The following is a 16,456-nucleotide window of genomic DNA, read 5'->3' as shown; positions in this document are numbered from 1 at the left end:
AAATTGATATATGTGTATCTATACATATATGTACATATTGTAATGTGGTGAAAAATTAGGGTTTCACCCAACGATGTAGTAAAACCGCTAATTTTTGCTTAGGGACCAATTACATTAAAGAGGGATGAATCCAATAGATCTAGCCTCAATCCAACAAAGATAGGGCTAAGAATTTTGATCAGATTCATTGGTTAAAATTTGATTCCCTCTTTTTTAGTTGAATTGTGAAAATGCTGAAATTAGGGCAAATGTGAGAATATTGAAGAGATCTAGCATAAATAGTGAGCTAAAATCGTCAAAGGAAGCCACAAACCTAGATCTGAGCAATAGTGAATGTTCGGATCTGTTCCTGGAAGGTCAACCTAAATTGTCAGGACTAGAATGCCCGTCACTCTGGTCCTCCGAACTTATCGTCGTCCAAAGGGGAACCTGTTCGTCTCTGCGAATTATGTCAATCCTGAAAAATTACAGCTCTGTACCTATTTCCTGCACACAGAAAGAAAGGGGAAATTGTTGGGAATAGGGGTTTGCCTAAGTCAAACCCCGATTTAGGAATTAACCTTGAATGAAATAAGGCAGATACTGAAATAAATAATGGAGAGATATACCTCAGATCTGCAATTGTTAATGATGATGCTTTGCTTCTTGAATGTAATCACATATGTTGTATGAAATGGCATGAACATGACAAAACCCTAATCACACACACATGCTTGCATATGAATGATGTAATTTTGCTCCACAATGGTTGAATGAAGAATATGCAGCCTTGAAGATCTCTGAAAATGCTTGATAATGAACGCTTCACAGATGCCAGAATGCTAGGAATTGATTGCTTGGAGTCTTGGAATGGATATCTTGGATAGATGAAATTAGGTTGATCAAATGTTTTTATATAGGGGTATCTAGGTCATTTATCGATTAGGCCGACCTCCAACGGTCATTCGGAGCCACAAAATTGAATTCTCACCGGAGAGATAGGGCCCTTGCCCCATTTCAAAATAGAGCCCAACTGAGAGGGGGCACCCTAGTCCTTCTCAGCAAGGGGCCACAATTAAGCCTCAGGGAGGACACACCTCCAGGGAATCTAGCAGTGGATGTACATGGCATCAAAACCAGAGATTGAGCACAAATCAGACCTAAATAGGAGATGAGAAGGGGATATGCTAAAGTAGGGGCACAAACATGAGGTGTAAATTGGCTTGCTGACAATTTACGACGTTACACATATATATTCATGCACAAATATACATGCATGTGCATATGTGTAAGTTTATCCATGTAAAAGTGTATGTATATTTATGTAATATACATGTACATACAAGTTTTCAACATACATGTGTATGGAATATGTGTATATATGTATATGTATATGTAAGTAATATACATATACGCATTATATAAACATATACACACATACATATGCAATGTAGTCAAGGTCAAAGGGTCCAACTAAGGACCATCTGACCTTGCCACAAATAGACCACCTAATTAAGAACATAGCAGAAATCAATGAAAACTATATATGAAGAACAAGTTTGTTTGATTAATCTGATTCAAGAGCTTGATTGCATGCTAAGATTCAGTCTTTTGAATTACAAACTAGATCTTAAGGTCTCAATGACTTAATCCGCCTTCCTTACAATGAAATGTATTAGGAACAATTTGTTCTTCTTCTGAACTTCCTCATTCCTAATTTACTTCTTGTCACCTATTCCACTTGTTTTCTTCTTTCATTTCTTTCCTCCTTTTTCTTCCTATGTTTCTTCTTATCCTTGTAGGGTACACCCTTGAACTAGCCCAAGTACCGATCCTGTGACAATAGCAGTAGGGTTGCACCCTAGCCACTCTTGAGGCTCCTAGGCACACCTATAGCCACAACATCAATTTTATTTAAGAAAACATCAAAACTCGATTTTTGAAGCATTGTTTTAACATTTAAAAAAAAAACTAAAAAATTGCCTAAAACCCTAAAACATGCCCATACTAAGAGTTGCTTCACAAAAACAAACCTATTTCACAAAAACTATGAATTGAAAATTAATATTATTTTTATCACTATCATTGACCAATGATGAAGTATCATACAATAAAAGATTCAATGTCATTATTATAATATGATACATCAAATGCATTTTCAATTCTATATATTTTTAAAAAAATGCATATATATTATACAACCATACCTAGTCGTACCATACCCAAGAAAAAAATTGTTGACTAGCATACCCAAACCTTGTACTCATACTCGTCCCTATATCAAAACCAACAACTTAGCTTGTCCTCAAATCATAGCAAACTTCCCTATGTATAGAAAATGTAAAAATGAAGTGTGACACTTGATAGCATGATATACAACCATGGATTAATGTGATAGAAATCAAAAGCACCAAAATTAAATGTTTTCCTCATCGATCAACCTTGGAACCTGGTGCACCATCTTTGTGTGGCATGTAGCAATATCATCTTTGAGATACTTTGGTTTAGGAGTCTCCAAAATTTAATGTGGTTTCATATACAAACCCTCTTAGGACCTATAACGAAATAGGTTATTTTTAAGAATTGGTGCAAGTTTTAAATACTTTCCACATTGTTCAAATGAGTTACCATTAAATGATTTTTAACTTGATAATAGCCCTGACTAACTCCTTGAATAGAAAACATAAATGTACCATTTAAGAGCACGTGAAAGTTGAATGTAACATTCAAGACTCTTAAAACAATCTAAGATCCCAACCACAACCAATGATTATTAACTATGGTATCTTTCAATGTCAGTAATGGCTTGATTGTGCCTACAATTACAACTATGAATTGTTGACCTTATGAAAACATAAGTGCAATGAGATACAATGCTGCAAACTTGACAAGCACTAATACACAATATTTGAAAAACTAGTAAAGTAATTGCAAAACAAATAAATGTTGAAGAAAATATGTTTGGTTGATGCAAGAATGCTCTCACACCCTAGATACTCCTAAATCAAACACCCCAAGTAATTAAAATGTATATTCATCACTTTTTCTCAAGGATGTGAGCTAAAGGAAAAACAAATTAGTCAATCTTCAATATGGGCATCCAAGTAAAGTATTCAATTGGTTTCTCTTTCCATTTTACCAACTATTCCTCATTTTTTTGTTTCATGTGCTTCTCCCAATTCTACAATTAAGCACTTCTTTAGCCTCCTTTGCTTCGTGTGTAAATACCTATGTTCCCCAATCTATTATTGGCTTGTGGTCTCCTCAATCTCCTTCATAATACTCATATAAATCAACAATGTTAAATACTAGTGATATACCAAGATCTTTTAGCAATTCTAATTCATAGGCATTTCCAAAATCAAACAACTTAATAATCCTACAAAATCCAAATTACTTAATTTTCAATTTATCATATGCTCCTTGTAGATATCTTTCTTTCGTCAAGTAAGCCATTACTTCATATCCAATTTCATATTCCTTATGTCTTCACCTCTAATTAGAATGTTCCTTATACTTGCTATTAGTCTTCCCCAATTGTTGTTCGACTTCTTGATGCAAATTCCATATGTACTTTGCATATTCTTTAGCTATAGCACTCTTTCTACAAGTAGCAATAGAATCTCTTTATTCTAAAATATTGTTTGGAGTCTATCCATATACAATTTCGGATAGTGTCTACCTATACGATTGTTCACTAAGTTATCTTTAGCAAAATCAACACCTACTAAGGTTAAATCCCAATTTCTTGTTTTTTCACCTAATAAGCATCTCAACAAGTTTCCCAAACTTTTGTTCACTACTATTGCTTGTCTATCTATCTATGGGTTATATGCTAGTCTAAATTTTAGCTTTGTACTCATTTTCTTACAAGGTCCTGTAATAATGTCCAACAAAATTCAGATCCCTATCTAATACAATGCTTTTAGGTAACCCATGCAATCTCACAATTTCCTTGTAAAATAAATCAACTATGTATACATCATTAGTTTTCTTACAAGCAAGGAAATGTGTCATCTTATAAAAGATGTCAACAACTACAAAAATATAATCATGTACTCTTTCAGTTCTTAGCAATCCTAACACAAAATCCATACTAGTATCCTCCCATCTTGTACAACCCAATATCATGTCTACCACTTTTTGATACTTAAAAAATACTACAATTTTGTACATACTTTTTGACATCCTTATACATATGTGGCAAAAATGATATTCACTAACCATGACATATATCTTATCAACTCCAAATGTCCTACCAATCCACCATTATGTTTCTCCTTGATCAAGTTATCTCATTTAACACTTAATAATACATGACTGATTACCCTTGAAAAAGCAATCTCCTTGAATCAAGTAATCCAACCATCTTGTCTTGTCTCCATGTATTGCTAACTTATATGACTTCAATTCATCAAACCCAACAACTTGAATTCTCATTTCCATCAACAAATTATGCCTTCTACTTAATACATTTACTACTCTATTAAATATCCAATTCTTGATCTTACAACACAAATGAATATCTCTAAAAAAATTCAACAAATTTAACATGTCCAGCACTCAACTTACTTTGATTGTCAAGATATTGGAATGCTTGATAGTTAGTATACAAAAAAGAATTCCTTTGATAACAAATAATCTCGCCACTTCTTCAATGCTTGGACAATTGCATAAAATTTCTCATCATAAATAGAATATTTCATTTTGGCAGCATTCAACTTTTGACTTACAATAGGTCTTTCATCGTAACTCAATACAACTCCAATTGCATTTCTACTTGCATCACAATCAACTTGAAATAACTTATCAAAATTAGGCAAAGATAATATAGGTTGTTTGGTTGTTTTCCTCTTCAATACTTCAAAACTCCCAGCAACCACAACAAACCTCTTGAATTCTTTCTAATCACTCATGACTATTTAAATAAAGCCACACTCAAACTAATGATGGACTGGCCAAAGAGGGGCCAATAGCTCAGATGATAGAGCACTTCAGCAGCAAATGGAAGGTCCCAAGTTTGAGTCCATATGAGTTGTAGCTCAACAACTGGTATAAGAGCCCTAAGTTTAACCTATTTTTGGGTATTAACAACTTGTTTAAGTGTCAAGCATAGCTAGAGAAAACAACAAGAGTTGGCAGCAGCCACCATCGTTGAATGGGCAGAATTATGATGTGCAGGCAAAGAAGACAATAATGGTAGAAAATGACTTGTGCATAATGTTCCCCTAATTGGGATAGGCCTATTTTTGCCCCAAAGGTAACAATTCCAACAATATAATTCACTTTTTACCAATAGCATTCTATAATTAACTCGTCTAATAGTTATTGAACTTACAAGTAAATGAAAAATTAGCATTAAATGAAATGATGAATAATGTTGCTACTTGGATCTAATCTATAGTTCATTCCCCAAAACCAACCTTAGTAGGGATTGGAAAGGAAAGCATGATAGGGCACCCGGAAAATGTTCAAAACAATTAAGCCCAATAGCGTGACATAGCACCCCTTGGCCCACAAGTGGCAGGAACTCCCGTCCATCCAACATGGGGTGGCCTACTTAATTCGTGGGAACCGGTCTGCTGCCTCTCCCAATCCTGTCTTCTTACTTATCCATATATGATTGCTTTTAGGCTATAGTTTCACTTCCCACAACCAACCATCGTAAGGATAGGAGGGGAAAGCACAATAGGGCACCCGGAGACTGTTCAGCACAATTAAGCCCAAGAGTGTGACATAACAGCCACAAGTGGCAAGAACTCCCGTCCATCCAACATGAGTTGGTCTACTTAATTCGTGGGAATCAATCTGCTGCCTCTCCCTAACGTGTTTCCTTACTCATCCATTGTAGGAAAGAATAAATATATTAAATCAATAATATAAGAGTCTAAGCAGATTGGCTATTCCCATTACTTGTCATATTTATGATACATAAGGGATTACACAGTTAGACATGTTGCATACTAGTTATTTTCTGATTCTAATAGCTATCTTTGCTGAGTGCTATTTACATATCTCGAGATCTGATCTTGTTCAATGAGTGCAGATTATATATTAAAGAACTTCTGATCTTCTTTGATGCTTAATTCCTTATTACTTGCAGTGATTAATTATTCCAATTCAAAGCTGGAATATTTCTATTGGTCTCTTATGTACTTTACTTATTTCATATGTTGATCTTCTTATCTGCTAATTCTGCTTTTATTCAATTGGATCTAATTCCCTGATTAAATATTCATATTATTCCTTCAGATTTTCTTATAATTCTGATTTAGGTCTGCTCCAAAATCTTCTTTTAATGGGAAAGATATTTTCTTCTATCTCCCCTTTCCTTGCTCCCATCTCATCTTTATTTATATCATATCATACCTCTATGAAGAGAGGCAAAGATATATCCCTTCACAAACTGAGATAACTGTTCATTATGATATTGCTATCAGGATTCAACTGTGCAGTTTTCGAGTCAAACTCATTGACCCATGATTCATGAGTAGTGGTTCACAAAAACCCATCTCTCATGAGAATGAATGGTCCACTTAGCAATCATTGCATCTAGGTGATGCTCACAAAGGTGAAGCATTGGGCCCTCCCAAGAGGTCACCCATCCCAGTACTACTCCAACTCAAGCACGCTTAACCACAGTTTCCTCCAAGGTTAAACCCACTTAGCTTGCGACCTCATTTGCAAAACCTTCAGCAAGTGTTGTGCCTTATGAACCATTCATTATAGAGCCCCTTCACCTCATCAATTGATAAGTAGGAGGTATTTTCCACAGCGAGTCAAATTATGACATTACTAATATTGCTATCAAGATTCAACTGTGTAGTTTTTGAATCAAACTCATTGACCCATGATTCATGAGTAGTGGTTCACAAGAACTCATCTCTCATGAGAATGAATGTTCCACTTAGCACTCATTGCATCTAGGTGATGCTCACAGAGGTGAAGCAGTGGGCCTTCCCGGGAGGTCACCCATCCCAGTATTACTCCAACTCAAGCACGTTTAGCCACAGAATTTCCTCCAAGAACCCACTTAGTTTGCAACCCCATTTGCAAAACCTTCATACTCATGAATCATGGGTCAATGAGGTGGAAATGAGGTGGCATCTTCAAATTTGATTTGAATTGCCTCAACTGTTAACCAATCTGCTCAAAACCAATTCATGGGAATATTTTACCCAACACTCACTTGTTGGAAGACTCGCTTCAATAACCTTCTCTATTATCAACTAATGTCTCACTTCACTAACTTCGCAAACCCTGCTCCGGTACCATCTAATGCAATCAAGGTTAAAGGGTCCAACTAAGGACTGTCTAACCTTGCAATGAATGGACCTTTCAAATATAAACCCAATAAACAACAACAAAAATCAACAAAAAGTATATGTAAGGAAAAAAATTGTTTAATTGACACAATAGCTTCAAGAGCTTGACTACATTCTAGGCTTCAGCCCTTTGAATTACAAACTAGATTTTAAGATCTTAGTACAATTTGTTCTCTTCCCATCTTCCTCATTCGTGATTTACTTCTTGTCACCTCTTCCACTTGTTTTCTTCCTTCATTTCTTTCCTCCCTATATTTCTTCTTGTCCTCAAATCATTTAAAATCTCCCTATATATAGAAGATGCAGAAATGAAGTGTAACAACTAGCAACACAATACACAACCATACAATAATGCAATAAGGATCAAAGGCCCCAAAATTCGAAGTTTCCCATTGAACAAGCTTGGAAGTTGGTGCATCATCCTTGTGTGGCATGTAGCATTATAATTTTTGAGATACTTTGATATAGGAGTCGCCAAATTTAAACTGGTTTCATATATGACCCCTCTTACGCCCTATTGTAACGTTTTCACACATCACCCCATTGCAAATGGAGACCCCCACTTTTCACTAGCTAGATTAGATGTTTTGGTTAGTTTAGTGTTAGCTTGGCAGCAATGTAAGTCTTTGACCTTTGAATGAGGTGTTTGCTTGGTTTCGTTGTAGTATAGAGGTAAGTCGAGGAGTGAATATTGATAGTAAAGTCCAAGATTGCTTGCAATTCCATTGGAATTGCAAGCATCAAATCAAGATAGAACCCATCCTAAGTGTTGAGCTGCTTGCAAAGCCACACCTCAAAGTACATGAGTGTCACAAATCTTAGATTTTGATAAGGGTTAAGCTTGAGTTGAACATGTTCATGATCAAGTCATTAGGGTGAGTGAGTTGAATGGAATTTGAACATTTGTTGAGAGTGGAGAAAGTAAGGGTGATTTCAAAACATAATTGCTTGCAACCTTGCAATTCATTACGCGAGTACTTGCAAATTCTGAGAAGTGTACATGAGCACTACAAAATCCCTGTTTCTTGCATGAAGTGCTCAAAATCCCTAAATCTTGCACTAAGTGCTCAAAATCCTTAAATCTTGCATGAAGTGCTCGAAATCCCTATTTCTTGCATGAAGTGCTCAAAATCCCTATTTCTTACATCAAGTGCTCAAAATCCCTAAATCTTGCATGAAGTGCTCAAAATCCCTAAATCTTGCATGAGGACCCCAAAATCTCTAAATCTTGCATGAGGACCCCAAAATCTCTAAATCTTACATGAGCAAGGACAGATCCTAAAATCTTACATGGGATGATGCCACCTCCGAAAATGAAAACATGAATCAAATCCACGACAAAATAGGGGAAGATTCTTAGTTTAAGTTGCATGAGGTATAGCGCAGAGGGAAAGAGTCAATTTTGAATCAAAAGGTTGTTGTATGCATCGTTTTGTTGAAATGTCTGCAACGCTCAAATGCTCAAAACTCCAATCTGATCTATTTTACATATTTGAAGATCGTTTAATTATTGTGATATTTAATTAACACTTTTCATTCTAATTTCCAAATGATTTGCCTAATAACGACTTCTTACCATTAAAGTCACTAGGCAATGGTAGTAAGCATATGTTTGAATATTCCAATACTTCCTTGCCCTCTCTTTCAAGATGGTTTCCACCCCTTCCTCAATTCTTTAGGCAACAAATTTATCTTCATTGGCGTGTTTTCCTCCCTTTAGAAAATTGCATTCTTCCTTGACAACATGGAGTGATGTGTTGTGACGTTTTCACACATCGCCCCATTCCAAATGGGGACCCCCTACTTTTTAGGCCCTCCCAGTCTTTTGGCTTGCATTTTTGGGGTCTTTTCGCAGCAATCTCGTCAATCTCTCTGCTTTGTGGATGTTCGGGGGTCAATTAGAGTTGATCTGCTTCTCTATCGAGCGAGTTCTATGAAGTCTAGGACCTGTTTTGTCCCTTTTTAGGGTTTTTGCCTTTTGTCCTAGATTTTAGGGGTTTCTGTTAGGGTTTTGAGAAAACTGAACATACAACTGGAATTGGGACCCTTCAAGGAACCTCCCAGTAAAATTTGAGCCCAAACGGAGCGACTTTCTTTTAGAAAGTCTCTATTTTTTAGGGATTTTTTCGAGTCCCGGAATGTTGTCATTTTGCCAAAAATCAAACTTACTATTTTTAGTAAGTTTCTATTTTTAGTAGGTGCTTTTCTGACCTATTTTGCCCAAACCTTAACATTTTGAAACACTTAATATTTGGGAAAATCTATTTTTGGCAGGATCTTCACAGGAAAACACTAAAAGCTGAATATCTCTAAAGAGGCTGAAGACTGAACGTTCCTGAAGACCATTTCGAAATTCGGAAGAGTCAGAAGGCAGACAAGTTGGATCAAAAAATGGTTGTTTGGAACTCCTATTCCAGAAGAGGAAAGCATGCAAAATCATCCAAGTCCAGAAATTCACATCAATCCACCAATGTCATCCTGATCCGAAAATGGCCTGAAATTTGACCAAGTCTGAAAACTTTAAAGATCTTCCAAAATCCAGAATTTGCATCATGATTCCTATGGACCTGAAACCACTCTCAAACTTATACTTAAATGTTATATTTCATATATATATCCTGACGAAGAGCCTGGAACTTGTGAAAAGCATCAAAATCCTCCATGCATGAAGAATTCCGCCCCAGGAAGTGATTGGGCGCCAGAATGGAGGAGGCAAGGATAAATGAAAAAATTTCATGAATCCTCCACAGGGGTGAAAATCTGCCCAAGATGGAGGATAGGCGCCAATACCAAGGAGGCATGGAGGATTCACAAAATTCACTGAATCCTCCACCAAGTCAAAATTGCGCCCAAGAAGAAGAAATTCCAAGAAAGTGAAAAAATTGGCTAAAGTGTCGGAAATTCCTTCCTTCAGGACAGAATTCCAGGAAAGGTAAAAAATTGACTAAGTGTTTAAAATTTCTTCCTTCAGGACATAGTTCTTGGAAATCATGAAAATTGGCCAAGGCATGAAGAATTTCCTTCCTCAGGGTAAGGAACAAATTTCTTTCCAAAGGAGAATTTCCTTCACAACATGAATTCCACGCCAGGATGAATTAAAGGTGGAAAAACAATTTCTTGGCAAGGAAGGAATCAGGGATGAACTGAACAAGAAATTTCCCCCAGGAAAAGTCTTTAAAAATCCATTCTCGGGCATCAAATCACATCCAAATTTCAAAACTTTTTACAGATTTGGATTTGTAGGAGAATTTTCTCCCTCCTGGACCGTGGAACCCTAATTTGGAAATTTTCCTAAAAAATAGGAGATGGTGAAAATTGATGGAAAACCTTCTTCAAGCAAGGAAAGTTGAGGAGACTTCAAGAAAATTCTTCCTGAATCGAATTTTCCCTCTCCAACAATTCCAAATATGCAAGAGCGCATACACAACGACGGGGTCCACTTGCATGGCGAGGATCTATTGAAGACGTGGCAGTAGAGTGGCGCATTCATTACCAGAATATTTGACCAAATGGCGACCCGGTCATTGCATGTTGAATTTATGGCAGATTCCTTTTGCATGCAGCTGCCGCATGTGGAAATGATGAAGCATTTATGACATAATGGGGTGATTTTTGCATGGATGAATATTCAACGCATGTTGGGCGAATTTGAAGGAGGTGGTGCATTTAATGCGCAATGGATGCTATTTTGGGTACTTTTGAATTAATTGTATATGGGCATGATGGGTTATTAATCGAAGATTCCCACCTTGTTGCATCTCGAGTGGAGAATCTTTTAAGGAAAACCCTAATTAGGGTTTGCATGTAATCATGGCTTGAGGCCTATATAAAGGGGTGACCCCCTCGTTTGTAAAAGGGAGGGAGCTTTGTATGAAATTGTTGCGATAAGTTTTTGAGAAAATAATAGTGAAACATTGTTCTCTGATGGTGTCCACTTAAGTTATTTTTTCAAAACTTGCATGGTTTCACCTTCCTCACTTAGAGTAGAAGTAGTATAGTGCTTTGATTTCAATGGAGAATGTAATGGTGTTTGATGAATTTCCATGGTTCATATTTTTTGCATCTTGCTGATTGTAAGTTGCAGTGTAAAGTTAGCCTGAACCCCCTAAATTTGTGCTAAGTTTGATTGTGGATGGTCGTTTGGATTGCGCCGTTTTTGGGTATTCAAATATACTTTCTCGATTTGAAAATCCTCTAGCATCCCCAAAGATTGCACCGGTTCTTGCGGAGTTGTAGTTGATCTTGGCGAAGCAGAGCTTAGTTTATTTGGAATCTGTCCACTAGAGCACTATTCATTGTTATCACTACTCTTAGGAGTATATTTAGATCCTTCTAAACCCTTTCCCTTTTACTTTCAGTTCATTTTAGTTCGTTCAAAGCAGAAGCATCACAGATTCGCTATATCCGATGATTGAGTTCCAGCCACAACAAAGAAGTGAAAGAATGATGCAAACGTAAGGCCCCTTGGATTACCAACAATCACATCAGTCAACTAAGTCATGTCCGTAGCATAAAGGAACCTTGGAGTCGATTTTTGAACTTCTTGCAATCTTAGCATGCAATTGCACTTTGATCAAGAGAGAGTGAAGTGACCATTAGGCAACTTTATTTTGTGTTCGACGCAGTCATAAAAAACACGTCAACATGATGGATATTCTACCTTCTACTTCAATGAAAGTTTGCCCTTTCATCAAAGTTGGTCTATATTCTTCTTAGCCTTTACAAAAATAATTGTGTTGCCACCTCCTTTAAACATATTTTATTATTTAATAAAAGTTCTGTGGTATAATTTTGTACCAATTATCTCCATTTTGTATGAGCCAATTTTTAGGATATTGCTTTGACTTTATGTTGCAACAAACACAAACTGGGGCAGTAGTTTCACATTTTAATAACCCACAATGACTTTTGAGTTAGCAATGCCTATTCTTGACCTTCTTAATACCTTTTTATGTTTTGTTTATTGATTGATACCAATGCATTGCACTCTCAACAACATAACTTCAGGGCAAGTATGAAGCAGATCTAAAAAAAGACATGGAAGTGAGTTTGTTTCCTTGATATCATTACACTAAACCATACCTCAAGGTGCCCTCATGGAAAAATATGTAGGTGGACTTTGGTCCATGCATTACCATAAGTGCACCCAATACCTCCAAGTGTCCCTATAGCCACTTCAAGGTGCCCCACCAATGGAAACTAAACCCGATGGGCTGAAACTTTGGGGGAACTTTGGGGCAGAGTTCATAGGAGACATACCTCCAGGTGCCCTTGTGGCAAAACATAGGGGCAAGCTTTGGTCAATGCATTGCCATATGTGCAACATCTACCTCCAAGGGTACTTGTTCCCACTGCAATGTGTTGCCATTGTTATTTCACAATGGCTCATTTCTAGTAATATAGCTATGAATCCTATACTTAAAACAATGTTTCAAATATCAATAATTTGGCTATTTCTCATGCATGCTTATCTTATACCAATCAAATTGGAAGAGGACTCTTCCTGTGAACCGACTGCAAACCATTCAAGGGACCAGATCCTTATGTATCATGAACAAGGTCAACTTCTGGGCATAATCAAATCTCCATAGGATAATCATGCAAAGTTCAAACACTCCGTGTAAGCCCTTAGAACTTCTCTCAACCTCCCAATGTTGGTTGAGTGCCTGAAGATCCCCATTAGGGAGAGGTCAGCAGCCGAACTTCATGTTCAGATAAGCAAAGGACACATGGGTCCCAAACCCCAAGGGATTATCATGCACACAATAAGAGCCTTTCGGACATTCCCCTCAAACTCCCAAATGCTGGTTGAGTTCCTAAAGGCCCTCGTCATAGAGAGATAAGATGAGGAACGCAATGAGTACAAGGGTTAAAATAAGGAATATAAGCCCTTAGCTTCTCTCTCTATGCTCGATCAATCAATCGAGAACCTAAATCCTTAAACCAGTGGAGTGCCTAGCAAGCTCATCGGAGAAATCAGAAAAGTGAACAACAGCAGGAATGGCTAAAAGATTCTCTGTCACCCAAGCAGCTCTATTTATTAAATCATCAGACATGTTGACCAGGCATAAATTCAAACCTAGCTATTTTTCACATTTTTCCTACCTTGGCATTTAAAATCTATGGAAAGAAAAATATACAGAGAACTGACAGGCAATTGAACAAGATGAAAGCTCAAAGACTCACCTCAATCCAAAAAGAGCACAATGGGATTCGAACAGCTTAACCTTAGACAGTTCAGACCAGATGTACCCTATCTGTCACTAAAATCACAATATAAGAAAGAAAAAGCAAGAGATCTTCATAAATCTGATATGTTCTAGGGTTTAATTTAGCCAGGGTTGATTCTCAGGGCTCGATTCGGGTAAGCTTGATTATAAGCACAAATAATCCATGATAATTTAATATCAATATAAAAATTAAAACAGATTGCTGAGGAAGGCAAGTTAAAACATGAGCTAATTGACAATTAGCAGCTAGACAAACATGAATGCCTGTTTTTCGGTGGAGGTTAGTTAGTCCTACCTGTTCGTTATTTTGTTCGTTTTCTGAACTGCTGCGAAACCCACTTGAAGTTAGTTAATATTCGTGCGCTTCTATCAAGCGCCAGGATTCGAACCCACGTTGATTAGACGTAAACAACAGGCTTTCCCGACACGTCTTTGGAATTAATTATAACCTCTCACGTTAACTACTTAGAGATTTTACTCCTAAGAAATGAATTGTTACACACCATTAGGTAGGGGTTTTATCTCATAGTAGTTACTAAGAAATGAATTGTTGCATACCATTATGGGTTTTATTATATGACAGGCATTTATAATGACATCAAAATGTTTGTATGTAAAAATCTATTTTTCAAATAATTTGATATGCAAATGACAGGTAAATGTACGAAATATGTAATGTTTCAGTTTTTGTGAAGGTATTATTTTATTACTCCAAATAAAATAGAATCCTGAAATATGTAATGTTTCAGTTTTTGTGAAGGTATTATTTTATTACTCCAAATAAAATAGAATCCTCGTCACTTGTCTCCAGCTAGATTCACAGCTTTGAGACTTTAATGGATTTGTATTCTTGGTGTTTAGTATTTTAGAAGAACATTTATTTCACAAATGATTATCTTTTATTATAAGATATCTCAACATATTTTACATAATTATAACCTCTCAGAGTAGTTACTTGAGATTTTGTTCTTAAGAAATGAACTGTTACATGTCATTAGGGGTTTTATTATAATTTAAGAGCATTCATGAGGTCAAATTAGTCTATAGGATACAAAAAACAGTTTGTATTCTCTTCTTTAAATCTACTTTTCTATGATGAGTTTTGACCAATAAGTTTGTTGTAAAAGTTTATAAAATGAGTGAGAGTGGAAAGTAGTTTAATTGGTTAGGTTCTATTGGTACTACAGTGATTAAATATATCTTACATATATATTTGACATAATTGTATTCATTATAGTTTGCACTTGTAATAGTCTTGTACCTAGTTTTATAAATGTATATCTTGACTAGTCATATTTCAGAACATGGGAAAATATGCATATACATATTTGGATATATGAGATAAGGAAAAATAAAAGAGAATGAAAAGAAGAATAAGAAGAAAGCAATACTAGAGAGCATTCATGAGGTCAAATCAGTCTATGGGATTGAAGAACAACTTTATACAGTTTGTAATCTCTTCTTTAGATCTGTTCTTTGATAATGAATTTTGATCTATAAGTTTGTTGAAAGAGTTTATAAAATGAGTGAGATTGGAAATTAGTTTAATTGGCTAGGTTCTATTGGTACTATGGTGATTAAATATCATTTTGTTGTATGTATATCTTGCATGTATATTTGACATAATTGCAATTGTATTCACTATAGTTTGCACTTGTAATAGTCTTGTCCATAGATTTGTAAAAGTATATCTTGAGTAAGCATATTTTAGAACTTGGGAAAATATACTCATATATATGTTTGTATTATATTTCACATACATGTGTGAGAATAGAGGAGATGCGAAAAAATAGAAGAAAATGAAAAGAAGAATAAGAAGAAAGCAAAACTAGTTCAAATGTAGTTATATGTGTAATGAATGTTGTAGTTGGTATGTTTAATAGCTCTATATAATTTTATTTTATTTATAAAAAAAAAGAGCATAATCGTTAGATCATAGTTATTTCCGCATTCATGTTATGTTTAATATATGAGTCTATAATAGAAGTTAATGAAATCTTCAATTTATATTGGGATTTGATTATGAATCAAACATCTAGAAGCTACAACAAGGAGTCAACCATAATATTAGTGTAAATCTTGTCATTAGGCAAAATGGTAACAGTTTGGTTCCATTGTTGGTTTTGTTGTTGGGACCTTCATTGAGACTCTACTTGTTGTACTAATGTCTTGTAAAATAATGTGTATTGAGATATGCAATATAGAGCAATTTATTGAAGCTTAAACACCAAGAAATGTAGAGATTTGTGAATGAAGAGAGGAAGGATTATCAGGTAATGATCTATATGAAGAATTTTGGATTGAGTTATCTGAGAACTTATTTGAGTGGTTATACGGATATCCTAAACAATGTTGAAGTAGTTATCTATAATTTATTGCTTGGACACCAAGATTGATTGCTCAACTAAAAAGTCAAAACCTAGCATGGCCATGCATAGTTGAAATATTTATTAAAGGTGTTGTTAGTTCATATATTCTCCAATTCATAGTATCAACTTATTATTTAGTTGATGAAGCTGGAAGAAGTTCTTGACCCCTCTACATAATAAACTATTTAAAGAAATCATAGTTTGGGTAAGATGATATTGATTGAGTTCATTTATTGCATTACAAGATGTGTGGTGATAGGCGAGTCTTGATTCATAAAACATAATGTGTAAGTAGTATTTTATAGTAAAATTGAGTGTGGTGTACATTGAGAAATATATGACGAAAGTTGAGAAGTTGTATTTTAGCTAAAGTAATTATGTAAAAACCCCAAGGGATGCATCACACACAAGTGAAGCAATGTAAATATTAATGTCTTGATAGTGGAAATCATATTGATGTGTAATTCAAAGATGGATGGCTCAAACTTACCTATGAGAGAGTCAATGTAATAGAAAATGGACCACCAAATATATGTAGTTGCCACAACCCAAA

At 35.6% G+C, this 16,456-nt stretch overlaps 1 protein-coding gene across 3 annotated transcripts in view; it reads right to left on the bottom strand.

The window, feature by feature from the left end:
* The window catches only part of LOC131059931 (lysine-specific demethylase JMJ703), a 73,527-nt gene extending 59,516 nt beyond the window's left edge, over positions 1–14,011 (bottom strand). Inside the window, exon 1 of one of the 3 annotated variants that reach the window (XM_057993001.2) lies at positions 13,830–14,011. The gene's annotated coding sequence lies outside the window, so the exon portion shown is untranslated. Of the gene's footprint in view, positions 1–313; positions 576–13,490; positions 13,773–13,829 lie in introns of those variants that run through there. The other 2 variants (XM_057993000.2, XM_057993002.2) reach the window with 2 other exon arrangements.
* Between the last annotated feature and the right edge of the window lie 2,445 nt (positions 14,012–16,456).

The sequence above is a fragment of the Cryptomeria japonica genome, chromosome 7 (assembly GCF_030272615.1).
Source record: "Cryptomeria japonica chromosome 7, Sugi_1.0, whole genome shotgun sequence".
Lineage (NCBI taxonomy): Eukaryota > Viridiplantae > Streptophyta > Pinopsida > Cupressales > Cupressaceae > Cryptomeria > Cryptomeria japonica.
Note: the sequence above shows the minus strand (reverse complement) of the source record. Positions and strands in the feature narration are given on the sequence as shown.